This window comes from Gossypium hirsutum, chromosome A04 (assembly GCF_007990345.1).
Source record: "Gossypium hirsutum isolate 1008001.06 chromosome A04, Gossypium_hirsutum_v2.1, whole genome shotgun sequence".
Classification (NCBI taxonomy): domain Eukaryota; kingdom Viridiplantae; phylum Streptophyta; class Magnoliopsida; order Malvales; family Malvaceae; genus Gossypium; species Gossypium hirsutum.
In genome coordinates this window covers 47053183-47071717 of record NC_053427.1, presented here as the reverse complement: position 1 = coordinate 47071717, position 18535 = coordinate 47053183, and positions in this window count along the sequence as shown.

Below are 18535 nucleotides of genomic sequence, written 5' to 3'. Positions count from 1 at the left end.
AATGACCAGCCTAAACTATGAATTTGAATGATTTGACTGTGATTGTATAACTGTGTTTTAATTGACTTGCCTGTGGTTGTAAAACTTATACGCTTTTAATATATGTTTAAATGACTGTTACTGAGCATGGCCATTCTGCATACACGTGTGATGATTGAGCATGACATACACGACATATTGCATGGGGTTGAGACATTGATACGGAGGAAGTTCTGATAGGATTGCACGGGTAGCACGAGGCAACTGTAGATCCAGTATTGATCTGTTAAGGTCGCACAGGTCGCACGAGACGACAGTGGACTGATGGACGGTTTAGTGCTGCTTAATCTAATTATGGCTCTGTGCCAACCTAAAAATGGCTCTGTGCCATCTTGGCAATGGCTTTGTGCTAAATGTATTTACCCGTGGCTATGTGCCTAACATACTTATTGATGACTCTGTATCGATAATATTCACCCAAGGCTATATGTCGATTATATTACCGTCGCTAATGGCTATGTGCTAAACATAGTACAATTACTGATGCCTTTGTGCCAATTATAATACCGCTACTGAAGGCTTAGAGCCGGATATATACTAGCAGCTTTGCTGCAATTTCGGTTAGTGCCTCAACCGATGCTCACATTGGCGTGCTGGGTGGGTGGGTCGATTTTATCCCCACGTAAGTGTAGGGTTGGTACGGGTGGTGTGTTGGCTAAATCGAGGTGGGATGCATCCGCATACTATTGAATATCTACTTATGAGATCTGCCACCGTATTGGGCTTAGGCCCACTTGTTCTATTATTGGTTTCTGTTATGGGCTGTGACCCAAATGATATTGTATTGGGCTTTGGCCCACGTATGCTCTGAACTGGACTGTACTGTTACTGTTAAAGGGCTCTAGCCGAGACTGTTTCTGTTTCGATTTGGGTATACTGACTGTTACACTAGTAAAGGGATTACACACTGAGTTTTCATAAACTCACCCTGTTTATTGACTCTACAGGTAATCCCCACCATTAGGAGGATCGGTGTTACGAGGGACTCGGAGATGGCCACACGACTGCCTTTGGACTTTATTTATGTTTTAGATTTCTTTTTGGGTTTTCAACTTTTGTAATAAGGCCTCTTAAAGTTTTTGGAATTTAACTTTGGGTTTTATTTACTTCAATTTATAACTATTCTTAAACAACACTACGTTTCCTCAACATTCTCGAAACAATTTTGCAACTTAGTTCTTTTAACATCACGTTTTCGTAAATCAGTTACTTTTAAAATTAGCTTCCGCAACTTAAAAGAAATTTTGGGAATAGAATTAATAACTTTTCAATGTACCACTTTATAAAATAAACTAACGTAAATGGGATTTTACTCAAGTTTTTAAATAAGAAGGGTTTTCAATGAAAACATGGTTTTTGAAAAAAACTTCAATGTGAAACGTCAGATTTGGGCTTAACTTCTAGGTCGGGTTTGGGGTGTTACATGAATTGTGATGAATGGTTATAGATGTTGAATATGTGAAATTGAGAAAGTTTCGATAATGTAACGACATCTGAAATCCCTGTACGAACCATAGGAACAGTTAGGATACATATGTCATGACATAGGATTTCGATATGTGATTTCGTGTAAGACCACATCTGAGACGTTGGCATCAATTTGAGATTTACGTGTAAGACCATGTCTAGGACATCGGCATCGTATTTGATTTCGTGTAAGACCCTGTCTGGGACAGTGGCATAGATGTTTGATTACATGTAAGACCACGTCTGGAACGTTGGCATTATATGAACTTTTCGAGTTATCCACGTATTCTATATTATTCCATACGGTTCAATGGGCATTTCGAGAAACGAATAACTATGTGATTGTGTATCCAATTCAGGTATGTTTGAAATGTATATCAAGGTTGAAAATGAAAGATAAGTTTATGAACATTTGTGGACATATGAAATATGTATGAATTATATGAGAATGAAATATGTTATATAAAAGTGAGTTATGGTCAAATGAGTCATATGAGATATATGGATTGGTGATTATATTTTGCCATGAGTTACATGAATAAATTGACTTAAAATTGTGTTATACTACTAGTTTATTTGTATATGGCTTATTAAGCTTTTGAAAGCTTACTTTGTGTGTTTTTCAGTTGTTTTATAGATATCGAAGCTATCGAGAGTTTGGGGATCGTCGAGGATTATTACCACACAATCAAACTTATATTTGGTACCTTTTGAAAGTGTAAATATTTAAGTATGGCATGTATAGTCTAGTTAAATTGAGATATGTTTTTGAGTTATGAATACTTAGCCATGTGATATGGCTTGGTTTTGGTTGTGATTATGAATAACTTTTGAGTATAAACTATGTGATGTAATATTTCCAATGTGATGTGTTCATGGATGGCCAAAGAGAATTGGTCAATTTGGTAACATTTTGGTATGTGTTTATTTAAAGAATTGGTAAGATTATGGCATGAGATTGAATGAACTAAATTGAGGTTATGAAACATATGTTTTAGTATGACTTTAGTTTATGATTTGGCATGATTTGGTATGGTTTATAAGCATGAAATAGGTTGATAATAATATGACATGAATGATGTATGTTTTGGGATTGAAGTTCGTTGAAATTATGGTGCAATTGATACTTGTAGGGAGGACCCAAAATGGGTGGTATATTGGCCTTGTAAATGGCCTATTTTTGCCCACACGGGCAGGGACATGGGTATGTGTCTCTGCCATGTTGCTCGATGGCCATTTCGAAATAAGCTTGGGTAGACCACACGGTCGCACACACGGGCGTGTGCCAAGCCGTGTGGGTAAGTCAGTTTCAAGCATAGGCTAGACACACGGGTGTGTAACTGGCCGTGTAACCCAAGTCAGTAGCCTCCCTAATTTTCACACGACCTGGAACACGGGTGTGTCTTGTGGCCGTGTAGATAAGTCAGTATATATGCCCTGTTTTGCCATGGCCTAGACACACGGGCGTGTCTAGCGCCGTGTGAGGCACACGACCTGTTCACATGGGCGTGTGACCTTTGTTACTTAGAAAAATTGTTTAGCTTCGAAAAATTTTGTATGTGTTTGGTTTAGTCTCGACTTTTTCCTAATGCACGTTTAAGGTCTCGTTGACCTAAGAAAGGGATTTTATGTTGATATTTGACTATAATATGACGATGTATGATTTTTTATTATGAAATGATTATGAAATGTTCCGACATGTCCGGTAATGCCTCAAAACCCTAGTCCAGCGACGAATACGGGTTAGAGGTGTTCAAAACCTGCACCTAATTTTGAATTAAATTAATTATCCATATGTCCTACCATACGGGTGTGTGGCACGGCCCTGTGTACAAGTTAGAGAGTTACACGGGGTCAAACACTACTTCTAACATGGGCATGTGAGCCTTGTATGTAACAGTCTGGTTCAGAACCTAGTCAAAATAGTGGTTTCAGGACCACATTTTCTAGTTAGAAAAATAATTAAATATTATTTTTCGTGTTTATAGTATATTGTTAAGCATGTGAGAAAGTTTCGTATGAAAATTTGATCGTTTGTGTACTTAATTTGATAAAAGGACTTAATCGCAGAAAATGCAAAAGTGGCCTTCTATTTGATTAAGCGCCTAATTGATTTGTCTTTATATATGTCGGGTCCTTGTGATGCAATTATACCATTGAATTTATGTGACAGCCCTAATTCGACCCTAGTCGGAATGTGGTTTCGGGACCACAAAACCGAGTCATAAAATTTAGTTAAAATTTTATTTGCATATCTTATATGTGTGATAGTACTTGTACAAAAATTTGATGTTTTAATTTTATATTAGGAATGTGAATTTTGCTTGAAAGGATCTAGTTGAAAGACTTGGAAAATTATGATAGGTAAATAAGTAAGGACCAAATAGTATTAAAGTGGGAAAGTGTTGTCCTTGCATGTCAAATTAGCCAAACTAAAGCATAGTGGCCGGCCATGCTATGGGTGGAAACATGTCTCCAACATGTTATGCTAGTGATGTATGTTAAGAAAAATAAAATAATGAGCATGGTGATTAAATAATGAAAGGAAGGGTGATGAAAAAAAAATAATATGGTCTCATCTATACCCCATTGTTGCCGTGAATTGAAGAAAGAAAACAAAAAAAAACAAGTGTTCATTCTTGAACATCTTTGGCCGAATAGAGGAAAGAAAGGAAGGGGAAAAGCTTGAGAAAATCGGCTATGGTGGTTTGCTAGACTAAGGTATGTTTGATGTTGTCCTTGAGATGCATGCATGTTTTAGTCATTGACTTGAGTTCTAAATAGCCCATGTTCAAATCTTGAATCTTGTTGGTAACATGAGCAATCGGTCATGAGAAAGTGTTCAAGAAATGGTTGTTGTTCATGTTATTTGGATGAGAAATGGTGAGTTTTGTTGTTTCATGTTAAAGTTAGGTGAATGATGATAGAGGAGTGTTTGAACTATAAAAAGAATCGGCTACCTTGTTATGAGCTAGGGCCGAATGTGAGTTTGGTTGTGTTTGAATATTACATGCTTGGTAGAATGGTGGATGAAGGTGCCGAATGTATGTTGGATTGATAGAGTCTCCAAATTGATTTTATGTGTGTATGCATGACCGAATATACGTGGTCACATGAGTAAGGAAATGAGTTATTTGATATCTGGTAAAAGTTAAGTACTAAATCGAAGGTTGCTAAAATTGCCATTTCTTTAGCCGAATATGTGTTTGATCAATGAAGGAATTGTTGAAGAATATAGGTGAACTTGGTGAGAGTATTCGGCTTAGTGTATAAATGATATAAAGATTTTAGGAAATTGTTTTGGTTAGGTGTATGTATGATTAAGTATATTCGGCAATATACTTAAAGTGGGTACATGATATTACATTATAATTATTGAGCTTAAGTATATGGATATGTGTATATGTGGTCATATAATGACATTTTGGTTTGAAAATTTAATGATATGTGATTGCCGAATGTGATAAATAAATTCATGTTATTGGGTTAAATATTGAATACTCTTATTTGTATTATTTAAACTCAAGAACCTAAAGGAGAGGCGTCCAACAAGGGGAAATCGAAGGTCATCGAGTAGCCGACTCGGAATTATTTTACCCAACATAAAGTAAGTCATTAAGCATATAGTTGGTATTAATTCAAATGGTCATAACGTCTATGTAATGATGCTGAATGGAATGAATAAATATATATATGCATGTACGTATGTGATGATGAAAGTGTTGAATGAAAAGAAAAGAGGTGAGATGTATTGAGTTGTTGATCTCGGCACTAAATGTGCGGGTATAAACAAGTATGACCATGAGATTGGCGCTAAGAGTGCGGGTTTAAATTGTGCAGCACTAAGTGTGCGAATTGACTATGTAGCACTAAGTGTGCGAGTTTGATTATGTAGCACTAAGTGTGCGAGTTTGACTATGTAGCACTAAGTGTGCGAGTTTGATTATGTAGCACTAGGTGTGCGAGCTGATTATATAGCACTGAGTGTGCGGACTTAATATGTTCTTGAATCATTATGGACACTAAGTGTGCGACACTATTGAGTCGATCACGGACAGCGGATCGGGTAAGTATCTTGAGCTCATGGCTAATAGGTGCTATGTCTATATTTGGAGTTGAGCTTGGTAAGTTTGAACCCATGTGACGAATATACTTGAAGTCACGTACATAAGATTTATCATGGAATGGGTGAAAGGCCGTTTAGTTGTATGATTGTAACGAAAATAAAATGATTTATGAAAATGCCTCGAATATCCTATTGATGAGTATATGGAATGTGAATGCATGATTTGGTATGAGATTGAACCGATAGGTCGGAGGAACTATGGTATGGTTCGGTATGGATGGAGTAACTAGCCTCGTTCCATTTTGTTTCCTCTTGTGATAATGTTATTAATGGATGGTAGTGTATTGCTTATGACTTACTGAGTTATAAACTCACTCGGTGTTTCCTTGTCACCAATACTAGGTTTCTTGGACTCGTCTCTTTTGCGTGGTCGGGCCGTCATCGAAGTCATCACACCGGATAGCAAGTTTTGGTACTTTCTTCTTAGTTGGCTTAGGAGAACATTTCGGTATGTATAGGCTATTATGTTGTGTTGAACTTTGGTATGTAATCTTTTAGCCATGCGAAAATGGCATAAATGTTCGGTTGGGTTTGGATTCATAACGTTAGGTCGCAAATCTTGATAATTCGACCTTTTTATGCCATACGTCATGGTTGATTATTTTGGTGTTAAAATTCATGATATGGCAATAGTGTAGTAGGGGGAAGTTTGACAATGATTAGTCTTTGGCATGGCTAGTCATGATCATAATTGGTGATATGTATGATGAATTACTAGTTAGATCAAGGAGAAATCACGAAATAGGCATAGTTGCTTTCGTAACAGATGCTGGCAGCAGCAGTGACGTGAGATCGAAAAATCACTAAAAATAGTAGGAGTGGAATTAATTGATGAATAAATTATGTATTCGAATCTTGATGAGTCTATTTTCATATAGAAGTAACGAAAAGATCATATGGACAGTATGTTAAGAGATATTCAGGTTCTCGTGAGACAGGGCCAGAACGGTTTCTGGATTCCCTGTTCCGACTTTGGAGATTTATTATAAATTAACCAGAGATAATTAGGAGTCATGCCATATATGTACAGATTCCTCTTTGAGTCTAGTTTCTATAGAAACAAAAGACATCAGTATTGAAGCTCTGTGCAGGGAGATATCCAATTCGTAATGCGCAAGGGTCAGTGTAGTCGATCCCTGTAACATGGGAGACTTTGACTAATAAACTGTACTAATTGGCCCAACCAAAAATTATAGAAAAAATTATGGAGATGGGAATATGAGTCTAGTTTCAGGGAAAAATCACGAAACTGATTTTCGAGTTGTGAAACTCAAGATATGATTCTTAAAGCGACTAGTACGCAGATCGGCAGCTTGTCTGGGAAATGTCGAATAAGTGGTTTGAAGTCTGTTAACACCTCGTGTTCGACTCCGACGACGGTATCGGGTTCGGGGTGTTACATTTGATTGGTATCAGAGCTATGGTTTAGTCGGTTCTAGGACTACCATAGCACGTATGAGTCTAGCTATACATGCCTTAATGTTAATGTTTAAATGTGTGATGACTTCTGACGGTTAAAATGTTTTTGTTTTGATTAGTAAATGGACCCTGGTGTAGAGAGAACCTTGGTGGATGACATTGAAAGTGTAGCGGCTGCTCCTGCACAAGGGACACCGCCTTTTGAACCTCAGTCATCTGCGAATAATCAAGGTGAGGGGGCTAAACAAGCCTTCTTTACCATGATGAATGAGTGGGTCGCGCAGTATGCCCGAACCCATCCGGCTGTCCAACAGTTCCCGAATTTGAATAATCCACCCCCGGAGCCAGTAATGCCATCAGTTACTGATCCTGTGAGGCTGAGTAAGCCACCTGTAGACTTGATTAGGAAGCGCGGGGCTGAGGAGTTCAGGGCCATAGTTACAGATGATGCTGAAAGGGCCGAGTTCTGGCTTGATAACACCGTTCGAGTGTTCGATGAACTGTCATGCACACCTGATGAATGTCTAAAGTGTGCTGTATCTTTGTTGCGAGACTCAGCCTACTATTGGTGGAGGACCTTGATTTCCATAGTCCCGAACGAACGAATAACTTGGGACTTCTTTCAGACGGAATTTCGGAAGAAATATATTAGCCAACGGTTCATTGATCAAAAGCGTAAGGAATTCTTGGAACTCAAGCAAGGCCGTATGACAGTATCTGAATACAAACATGAATTCGTGAGACTTAGTAGGTATGCCCGGGAGTGTGTAGCTGATGAGGTTGCTATGTGCAAAAGATTCGAAGAAGGATTGAATGAAGATTTAAAGCTACTAATGGGTATTTTGGAAATAAAAGAATTCGTAACACTAGTCGAACGAGCCTGCAAGGCGGAAGAACTTGGAAAGGAGAAGAAGAAGGCTGAATTTGAAGCTAGAGACTATCGTAAAAGATCGACGGGTAAAGCTCCGTTCTCAGCTGTAAAGAAGTTCAAGGAGGACACTAATAAGTCGAGGACGACTGCGGGAATTTCCATCAGAGCAAAACCATCGACGGGCTCTCGAGCTACTTCGGTAGCTAGTGTGGGCAATAATCGTCAAGAGAAACCTGAATGTTCCAATGCGGAAGACGACACCTAGGTGAATGTTGGGGTAAGTCTACTAACAGGGCCTGTTACGGATGCGGTTCGAAGGACCACTTCATTAGAGATTGCACGGAGCTTGAAGAGAAGAATAAGATTCAAGGTGCAAGACCTAGTGGAGTGACAACTAGAGGTAGACCACCGAGAATTTTAGGAGGTAGGGGTGGTAGTCAGAGAGGGACCTCTGATACGGCTGTTCGAGCCGAGAACCGTACTCCTGCTAGAGCATATGCCATTCGCGCACGAGAGGAGGCATCCTCCCCTGACGTCATCACTGGTACCTTCACTCTCTTTGATACTAATGTGATTGCATTGATTGACCCTGGCTCTACTCATTCATATGTGTGTGAAACCTTAGCATCCAGTAAGACTCTACCTGTTGAGTCTACTGAGTTCGTAATTCGGGTGTCAAATCCCTTGGGTCGTTACGTACTTGTCGACAAAGTGTGTAAGAGATGTCCCCTAGTAATTCGAGGTTCCTGTTTTCCGGCCGATTTGATGCTTTTGCCGTTTGACGAATTTGATGTTATTCTTGGTTTGGATTGGTTGACCGCGCATGATGCGGTTGTGAATTGCAAAAGCAAGACTATTGATTTGAGGTGCGCAAATAACGAGATAATCCGAGTTGAGTCTGCGGACTTAAGGGGGTTGCCAGCTGTAATATCAACAATGTTGGCCCAGAAATATGTGAGAAAAGGGTGCGAAGCATACCTTGCGTATGTACTTGTTGACAAAGAGTTAGAAAAGAAACCCGAATCTGTGCCGGTGGTTTGTGAATACCCGGATATTTTTCCTGGAGAATTACCGGGTTTACCACCTGTTCGGGAGGTAGAGTTTGGTATTGAGCTTGTACCTGGGACTACGCCGATTTCGATAGCTCCGTATCGTATGACACCAACCGAGTTAAAAGAGTTAAAATCTCAGTTGCAAGAATTGACGGATAGAGGTTTTGCTCGACCAAGTTTCTCACCTTGGGGTGCACCAGTATTGTTCGTGAAAAAGAAGGATGGAACCATGAGGTTGTGCATTGACTATCGTCAACTGAATAAAATGACGATAAAGAACAAATATCCGTTGCCGCGCATCGATGATTTGTTCGACCAACTGAAGGGAGCCTCAGTGTTCTCAAAAATAGATTTGAGATCGGGCTATTATCAGTTGTGAATTCGAGATTCGGACATACCTAAAACTGCTTTCAGAACGAGGTACGGTCACTACGAGTTCTTAGTGATGCCGTTTGGGCTCACTAATGCCCCTGCGGTATTTATGGATTTGATGAATCGGATCTTCAGACCATATTTGGATCGGTTCGTAGTTGTGTTCATTGATGACATCTTGGTCTATTCAAGAGATGAGATCGAACATGCTGAACACTTGAGATTAGTGTTGCAAGTTTTGCGGGATAAGAAGTTATATGCTAAGCTCAGTAAGTGTGAGTTCTGGTTAAGAGAGGTTAGCTTCTTGGGTCATGTGGTATCAGCATCGGGTATTCGAGTTGACCCGAACAAAATCTCAGCCACGCTTAACTGGAAACCTCCGAGAAATATTACTGAGGTTCGGAGCTTTTTGGGGCTCGCCGGTTATTACCGACGATTTGTCAAAGGTTTCTCGATGATAGCCACACCAATGACGAAGCTACTTCAAAAGGATGTTAAGTTCGAATGGACGGAGAAATGTCAGAAAAGTTTCGATCAACTGAAAACTTATTTGACTGAAGCTCCAATTTTAGTGCAACCTGAATCAGGCAAAGAGTTTGTCATTTATAGTGACGCATCCCTACTCGGGTTGGGTTGCGTATTGATGCAAGAAGGTCGAGTTGTGGCCTATGCTTCGAGACAATTGAAGCCACACGAGAGAAATTATCCGACCCATGATCTCGAACTAGCTGCCATCGTATTTGCTTTGAAAATATGGCGACATTATTTGTTTGGTGAGAAGTGCCATGTATTTTCGGATCACAAAAGTCTCAAATATTTGATGACTCAAAGAGACTTAAATCTGCGACAAAGACGTTGGCTTGAGTTGTTGAAAGATTACGAGCTTGTCATTGATTACCACCCGGGAAAGGCTAATGTGGTTGCGGATGCCTTAAGCCAGAAATCGCTGTTTGCTTTACGAGCGATGAATGTGCACTTGTCTGTTCTACCCGACAATGTGTTAGTAGCTGAATTAAAGGCCAAACCATCATTGATTCATCAAATTCGTGAAGCTCAGAAAGTCGACGATGAATTGGTTGCAAAACGGGCTGAATGCATTCCGAATATGGAATCCGAATTTCAAATTGATGAGGACGATTGTTTGAGGTTCAGAAGTCGTTTGTGTGTTCCAAGAAATTCGGAACTCATTTCGATGATTCTGAACGAAGCCCATTGTAGCCGAATGTCAATTCACCCGGTGAGTACGAAAATGTACAACGATTTGAAACGTCGATTTTGGTGGCATGGTATGAAACGGGACATCTCCGACTTTGTTTCGAGATGTTTAATATGTCAACAAGTGAAAGCGGAACATCAAGTGCCTTCAGGATTACTTCAGCCGACCATGATACCCGAGTGGAAATGGGATCGAGTCACAATGGACTTTGTGTCCGGACTACCATTGTCAACAAGTAAGAAGGATGCGATTTGGGTTGTTGATAATAGACTGACTAAGTCGGCTCACTTTATCCCCGTGCGTACGGATTTTTCATTGCATAAACTAGCCGAATTGTATGTTTCTCAGATTGTGAGATTACATGGAGTACCTATTTCTATCGTGTCGGATAGAGATCCGAGATTCACCTCGCGATTTTGGAAGAAATTGCAAGAAGCTTTGGGTACCAAGTTGCATTTTAGCACCGCTTTTCATCCCCAAACCGATGGTCAATCCGAGCGGATAATTCAGATACTCGAGGATATGCTGAGATGCTGCATCCTTGAGTTTAGTGGTTCATGGGAACGGTATGTACCTTTGATTGAATTCGCTTACAACAATAGTTTTCAATCAAGTATTAAGATGGCACCTTACGAGGCTTTGTACGGTCGTAAATGCCGTACACCATTGTTTTGGACCGAGCTCAGTGAAAGTAAAATTTTTGGAGTTGATTTGATTAAAGATGCCGAACAGAAAGTAAAGGTAATCCGTGAAAGTCCGAAGGCAGCCACAGATCGTCAGAAATCGTATGCGGACTTGAAACGAAAGGACATTGAATATCAGGTGGGAGATAAAGTGTTCCTTAAAGTTTCGCCTTGGAAAAAGGTACTCAGGTTTGGCCGTAAGGGCAAGTTGAGCCCGAGATTCATTGGGCCTTACGAAATCTCCGAACGAGTTGGTCCGGTTGCGTATAGATTGATTTGGCCCCCTGAGCTTGAAAAGATTCACGACGTCTTTCATGTTTCGATGCTTCGACGCTATCGATCTGATCCATCGCATATAATTAGCCCATCAGAGGTTGAAATTCAAGCCGATATGAGTTATGAAGAAGAATCGATACGTATCCTAGCTCGTGAAGTGAAGGAGTTGCGAAACAAAAGGGTTCCGTTAGTGAAGGTGTTATGGCTCAAACATGGGATCGAGGAAGCTACTTGGGAAACCGAGAGCTCGATGAAAGAACGATACCCAAACCTATTTACCGGTAAGATTTTCGGGGACAAAAATTTCTTAAGTGGGGGGAGTTGTGACAGCCCTAATTCGACCCTAGTCGGAATGTGGTTTCGGGACCACAAAACCGAGTCATAAAATTTAGTTAAAATTTTATTTGCATATCTTATATGTGTGATAGTACTTGTACAAAAATTTGATGTTTTAATTTTATATTAGGAATGTGAATTTTGCTTGAAAGGATCTAGTTGAAAGACTTGGAAAATTATGATAGGTAAATAAGTAAGGACCAAATAGTATTAAAGTGGGAAAGTGTTGTCCTTGCATGTCAAATTAGCCAAACTAAAGCATAGTGGCCGGCCATGCTATGGGTGGAAACATGTCTCCAACATGTTATGCTAGTGATGTATGTTAAGAAAAATAAAATAATGAGCATGGTGATTAAATAATGAAAGGAAGGGTGATGAAAAAAAAAATATGGTCTCATCCATACCCCCTTGTTGCCGTGAATTGAAGAAAGAAAACAAAAAAAAAAGTGTTCATTCTTGAACATCTTTGGCCGAATAGAGGAAAGAAAGGAAGGGGAAAAGCTTGAGAAAATCGGCTATGGTGGTTTGCTAGACTAAGGTATGTTTGATGTTGTCCTTGAGATGCATGCATGTTTTAGTAATTGACTTGAGTTCTAAATAGCCCATGTTCAAATCTTGAATCTTGTTGGTAACATGAGCAATCGGTCATGAGAAAGTGTTCAAGAAATGGTTGTTGTTCATGTTATTTGGATGAGAAATGGTGAGTTTTGTTGTTTCATGTTAAAGTTAGGTGAATGATGATAGAGGAGTGTTTGAACTATAAAAAGAATCGGCTACCTTGTTATGAGCTAGGGCCGAATGTGAGTTTGGTTGTGTTTGAATATTACATGCTTGGTAGAATGGTGGATGAAGGTGCCGAATGTATGTTGGAGTGATAGAGTCTCCAAATTGATTTTATGTGTGTATGCATGACCGAATATACGTGGTCACATGAGTAAGGAAATGAGTTATTTGATATGTGGTAAAAGTTAAGTACTAAATCGAAGGTTGCTAAAATTGCCATTTCTTTAGCCGAATATGTGTTTGATCAATGAAGGAATTGTTGAAGAATATAGGTGAACTTGGTGAGAGTATTCGGCTTAGTGTATAAATGATATAAAGATTTTAGGAAATTGTTTTGGTTAGGTGTATGTATGATTAAGTATATTCGGCAATATACTTAAAGTGGGTACATGATATTACATTATAATTATTGAGCTTAAGTATATGGATATGTGTATATGTGGTCATATAATGACATTTTGGTTTGAAAATTTAATGATATGTGATTGCCGAATGTGATAAATAAATTCATGTTATTGGGTTAAATATTGAATACTCTTATTTGTATTATTTAAGCTCAAGAACCTAAAGGAGAGGCGTCCAACAAGGGGAAATCGAAGGTCATCGAGTAGCCGACTCGGAATTATTTTACCCAACATAAAGTAAGTCATTAAGCATATAGTTGGTATTAATTCAAATGGTCATAACGTCTATGTAATGATGCTGAATGTAATGAATAAATATATATATATGCATGTACGTATGTGATGATGAAAGTGTTGAATGAAAAGAAAAGAGGTGAGATGTATTGAGTTGTTGATCTCGGCACTAAATGTGCGGGTATAAACAAGTATGACCATGAGATTGGCGCTAAGAGTGCGGGTTTAAATTGTGCAGCACTAAGTGTGCGAATTGACTATGTAGCACTAAGTGTGCGAGTTTGATTATGTAGCACTAAGTGTGCGAGTTTGACTATGTAGCACTAAGTGTGCGAGTTTGATTATGTAGCACTAGGTGTGCGAGCTGATTATATAGCACTGAGTGTGCGGACTTAATATGTTCTTGAATCATTATGGACACTAAGTGTGCGACACTATTGAGTCGATCACGGACAGCGGATCGGGTAAGTATCTTGAGCTCATGGCTAATAGGTGCTATGTCTATATTTGGAGTTGAGCTTGGTAAGTTTGAACCCATGTGACGAATATACTTGAAGTCACGTACATAAGATTTATCGTGGAATGGGTGAAAGGCTGTTTAGTTGTATGATTGTAATGAAAATAAAATGATTTATGAAAATGCCTCGAATATCCTATTGATGAGTTTATGGAATGTGAATGCATGATTTGGTATGAGATTGAACCGATAGGTCGGAGGAACTATGGTATGGTTCGGTATGGATGGAGTAACTAGCCTCGTTCCATTTTGTTTCCTCTTGTGATAATGTTATTAATGGATGGTAGTGTATTGCTTATGACTTACTGAGTTATAAACTCACTCGGTGTTTCCTTGTCACCCATACTAGGTTTCTTGGACTCGTCTCTTTTGCGTGGTCGGGCCGTCATCGAAGTCATCACACCGGATAGCAAGTTTTGGTACTTTCTTCTTAGTTGGCTTAGGAGAACATTTCGGCATGTATAGGCTATTATGTTGTGTTGAACTTTGGTATGTAATCTTTTAGCCATGCGAAAATGGCATAAATGTTCGGTTGGGTTTGGATTCATAACGTTAGGTCGCAAATCTTGATAATTCGACCTTTTTATGCCATACGTCATGGTTGATTATTTTGGTGTTAAAATTCATGATATGACAATAGTGTAGTAGGGGGAAGTTTGACAATGATTAGCCTTTGGCATGGCTAGTCATGATCATAATTGGTGATATGTATGATGAATTACTAGTTAGATCAAGGAGAAATCACGAAATAGGCATAGTTGCTTTCGTAACAGATGCTGGCAGCAGCAGTGACGTGAGATCGAAAAATCACTAAAAATAGTAGGAGTGGAATTAATTGATGAATAAATTATGTATTCGAAGCTCGATGAGTCTATTTTCATATAGAAGTAACGAAAAGATCATATGGACAGTATGTTAAGAGATATTCAGGTTCTCGTGAGACAGGGCCAGAACGGTTTCTGGATTCCCTGTTCCGACTTTGGAGATTTATTATAAATTAACCAGAGATAATTAGGAGTCATGCCATATATGTACAGATTCCTCTCTGAGTCTAGTTTCTATAGAAACAAACGAAATCAGTATTGAAGTTCTGTGCAGGGAGATATCCAATTCGTAATGCGCAAGGGTCAGTGTAGTCGATCCCTGTAACATGGGAGACTTTGACTAATAAACTTTACTAATTGGCCTGACCAAAAATTCTAGAAAAAATTATGGAGATGGGCATATGAGTCTAGTTTCAGGGAAAAATCACGAAACTGATTTTCGAGTTGTGAAACTCAAGATATGATTCTTAAAGCGACTAGTACGCAGATCGGCAGCTTGTCTGGGAAATGTCGAATAAGTGGTTTGAAGTCTGTTAACACCTCGTGTTCGACTCCGGCGACGGTATCGGGTTCGGGGTGTTACAATTTATGAATGGACATATTTAGTCATGAGTTAGTAGATTTTAAATGAAAATAAAAAGGTTACTTAAGTAATTTGTTAAATTAATGATAGTTAATTAAACAAAATATGAATTTTGCTTCATTTTACTCATACTTGACAAAAAACACCAAAGAAAAGATCAACAAAAAGTGTTATAAGGTTCGGCACATTGATTTGGTGATTAAGGTATGGATTTTGTTCAGTTTTTGATAATTTCTACGTTTTCCTAATCGTTGCTTTGTGTTTTACTAAGCCCATGTTTCAATTTCTAATTTTGATGATGATTTTGAGTTATGTCATTGTTGATAATGTGATTTTTATGAAGTTTGATGATAGTAAATTAAAGATATGTGTTAGATTACTAAGTTTTGTCTTTGAATTTTCGATGAATTTGAGTCATTTGGACTAAATTGAAAAAAGGAGATTTTGAGGCACTAAAACGTGAAATAAATCAAACCTATGGGCTTATATGAATACTATGAGAATTCGGTATAACATGAGTATATGGAAATTTTGTATATTTTGTGATTTTTGGGATTAGGGACTAAAGTGCAAAAATGTGAAAATGTGAGGGCTAATTTGTAAAATACCCTAAATATGTGTTTTGAATTGATTTGAATGATTTGGTGAATAAAAGATTTAAATTTGAATTTATATAGATCTTGAACTGAAGAAAACAGAATTAGATCAGGGAAAGTCAAAAGTCATCGCTATGAGAATTCGGCATAACATGAGTATATAGAAATTTGTATATTTTGTGATTTTGTGATTAGGGACTAAAGTGAAAAAATGTGAAAATATGGGGGCTAATTTGTAAAATGCCCTAAATATGTGTTTTGAATTGATTTGAATGATTTGGTGAATAAAAGAGTTAATTTTGAATTTATATAGATCAAAAACTAAAGAAAACAAAATTAGATCGGGGAAAATCGAAAGTCGTCAAGTAGCCGATTTCGTCTATCCAAATCCATATGAGGTAAGTCTATATACAAATAAATGTGTTTGAAATGATTTATTTGTGCTCATATTCTATTGAATAATGATGAATAGCTTAATGCATTGAATATGAGATATTCGAGAAAGTATCGACAAAGTTTCGATTTCCGAAAAGCCCTGTACGAACCATAGGAATAGTTAGGATACATATGTCATGACATAGGATCCGATATGTGTTTACGTGTAAGACCACATCCAGTACGTTGGCATCGGCTTATGATTTATGTGTAAGACCATGTCTGGGACGTTGGTATCGTATTTGATTTCGTGTAAGATCCTATCTGGGACAGTGGCATCGATATTTGATTACATGTAAGACCACATCTGGGTCGTTGGCATTATATGAGCTTTTCGAGTTATTCACGTATCCTTATGATTTCGAACGGTTCAACAGGCATTCTGAGAAATGAATGATTATATGTGATGTGTATCTGATTCAGGTATGTTTGAAATGTATGCTATGTTTGAGAATAAAAGGTAAGTATATGTACAAGAGATGATATATGTTATAAGTATGAGAAAATATGCTATATGTGTAAATGAATTGGGAATATGTTAAATGTATATGAGCTATGTGTTTGAGATAGTATTTGGCCATAGAGTATATGTAATTTGATGATGCTTTCATGTTTTGAATGTTAAGTTTATTTGTATATGGCTTACTAAGCTTTTGAAAGCTTACTTTGTGTGTTTTTCAACTATTTTATAGATATCAAAGCTACCAGAAGCTCAGGGATTGTCAAGGATCATCACCACACTATCGAACCTTATTTTGGTATCTTTTGACATTGTGATAAAAGTATGGCGTGTATATGCTAAAAGTATTTGGATATGTTTTGTAATGTATATATCATGCCATGTGATATGGCTAGATTGTGTTTGAACTTATGGTTTGATTTTGATATATGATATGTGATGCAAATGTGCCATTAGGATGTGCATTTGGTTGGCCAAAAGAAATGATCAATTTGGTAAATTCTGGTATGTGCATATTTTAGAATTGGGTAAGAATTTGGTCTGAGAATGAATGGAATGTATCAAGGTTATAAACCATATGTTTTGGTATGTTTTAGCTTATGGAATGACATGAATTGGTATGTGTTATGAACATGATAATGGTTGATAATGATATAACATGATTGGTGTATGTATTGGTTGTGAAATGGTTGAGCATTTGGTATGCAATTGATGTTTATTTGTTGCTTGTAGGGAGGACCCTTAATGGGTGGCATTTTGGCCTTGTAAATGGCCTATTTTTTCCCACACGGTCGTATGTCTCAGCCTTGTTGCTTGAGGGCCATTTCAAAATGAGCCTGAGCAGACCACACGATTAAACACACAGGCATGTGCTAGGCAGTGTGGCCAAGTTAGTTTCGAGCACGGGCTAGACACACGGACGTGTGACTAGCTGTGTGACCCAAGTTTGTAGCCTCCCTAATTTTCACATGGCTTGGCACATGGGCGTGTCTCGTGGCCGTGTGGACAAGCTAGTAGGTATGCCCTGTTTTGACACGGCCTAGAAACACAGGCATGTCTAACGTCGTGTGAGGCACACGGCCTGTTCACACGGGCGTGTGACCTATACAACTTTGCAAAATGTTTAAGTTTTGATAAATTTTGTATGAGCTCGGTTTAGTACAAACCCCTTTCTAAAGCATGTTTAAGTTCTCGTTGACCTATGTAAGGGTCTTTGTAATGATGTATGATTATGTGTGAATGATGTTTGTGAATTATTTATGAATTGTTTCGATTGTTCCGGTAATGCCTTTAACCCTAGTCCGGCGATGGATACGGTTAGGGGTGTTACATTTAGTTGGTATCAGAGCTACGGTTTAGTTGATTATAGGACTAACGTAGCATATGTAAGTCTAGCTATACATGCCAAATTTATGAACTACGATAGTGTGATAAATCATAACAATGAAAATGTGTTTTTATATAGCAAATGGATCCCGAACGAGTCGTAGCTGATGATGTCAAAAGTAATGCAATTGCTCTCGCGCAAGGGACAGCACTATCCGGTTCTAGACTGGCTATGAGTAGCCATGATAGAGAAGCTAGACAAGCCTTCTATCAGATGATGAATGATTGGTTCACCCAATACATTAGAACTAATCTGGCTGTTCAACAACCCCCAATCTCGGCTAATCCTTCACAAGTCCCTATTATGCCACAAGCTAATCTGACTCAGTTAAATAAGCCTCCAGTTGATAAAATTAGAAAATACGGGGCAAAAGAATTTCGTGCTACAAACTAGTGATGATGCTGAGAGAACCGAGTTCTGGTTAGAAAATACAATACGAGTATTCAATGAATTGT